General features: G+C 35.8%; 1 non-coding gene across 1 annotated transcript; it reads right to left on the minus strand.

The window, feature by feature from the left end:
- Positions 1-28: 28 nt before the first annotated feature.
- Positions 29-100, minus strand: trnad-guc (transfer RNA aspartic acid (anticodon GUC)). Its single transcript has one exon. It is a non-coding gene; the product is annotated as a tRNA-Asp (tRNA).
- Between the last annotated feature and the right edge of the window lie 1,345 nt (positions 101-1,445).

Raw genomic sequence — 1,445 nt, forward strand, 5'->3', positions numbered from 1 at the left:
CTGTCGCAAAACAAGACACCTGAACAAGCTCCCCGTCGGGTAATCGAAGCCCGGTCTCCCGCGTGACAGGTGGGGATACTTACCACTATACTAACAAGGACCAATTTATTAACCACGTAATCCCATCTGTACCGCTCAAAATTGCACAATATGTCTATAAACAATTTTGAAGTATTATAAAGAAGTACTGAAATATTCCGTTTGCCAACAAAATGACATCTTATCACTTTGGTACAAGCACAGTGACAAACGTTCAGAGGATGAAAACACTAGACACTGAGCAAAAATCATGACCCAGCTTTCCAACAGTATTTAAATGCACCTCTTATGCACAAATCTGAAGCTGTTGGAGTGTGACATGAGTCTCAAAAATACTCGTGCACCCGTAACCGGATCTGTGGGTAAATGCAGTTGTGTCTGTGTGTATCAGGCGACTCGTGTGTAGTTATTTAACATTTGTAGGTGAAGGAGAAAGTTTGAATTTGTAATCAGATTTGTGAGGTTGTAGTTAAAAATGTATCCGGAGAAATTTTCTTTTTAAGGTTTACAAATATCACAGATACAACTCTCTAAAGTTACACACAAACTTGTTCACTAAGCTTTATTACACGGTCAAATGATTTAATAACAGACTCATTAACAATTTCTTTTACATCAACTAAAGTGGAACAAGTAGCACCAGTTATGAATATGTCATTAAGTGTTATTACAGTGTCATTAATATTAATTATTACCTCAAGTAACAACAGTTATGAAGACATCATTAAGTGTTATTACAATGTCCTTAATATTAACTATTACCTCACGTAAATGAAACAAGTTACAACAGTTATGACAAAGTCATTAAGTGTCACTACGGTGTCATTAATATTAACTATTACCTAGGCCTGTCACGATAACAAATTTTGCTGGACAATTAATTGTCTAAAGAAATTATTGCGATAAACGATAATATTGTTTCAAGACCTTTTGACACTGATTTAATGGAAATGACTAATACATGCAATTTCCTGATATTTATTTTCAAAATAACACGTAACATTGGAACTGATAAACTAAATAAACAAAAACAACCAAAAATAAAAATAAAACGGATTCTCAGTCTCCATTAACAAAAAACGTACTTGAAATAAAACTAAACATAAAGCCAAATACTGCATTCAACCAAAAGAGTGCAGATTATGAAGTCTGTATTGCCCTTCAGTAATCTCTAGATTTAAATAGAGAAAAAAGGCAGATCCGACTTCCTAATGCAATAGTTCACACTACACCATTTTTTGCCCCTATTTTCCCCTTATGACAATCTTAGATCGTTGGCCGATCTGACCGATCACCCTGCAGTGTGTGGTGGGTTACGGTAGATCGTCGTGGCCGCTCCGATCTAAATCAGGGGTTTTCCCCGACCCAGTATGGCAAGCCATTTTAACATAAATTCGGTTTTACCG

This window comes from Poecilia formosa, unplaced genomic scaffold, assembly GCF_000485575.1.
Source record: "Poecilia formosa unplaced genomic scaffold, Poecilia_formosa-5.1.2 Scaffold1671, whole genome shotgun sequence".
In the NCBI taxonomy this organism is placed as follows: Eukaryota; Metazoa; Chordata; class Actinopteri; order Cyprinodontiformes; family Poeciliidae; genus Poecilia; species Poecilia formosa.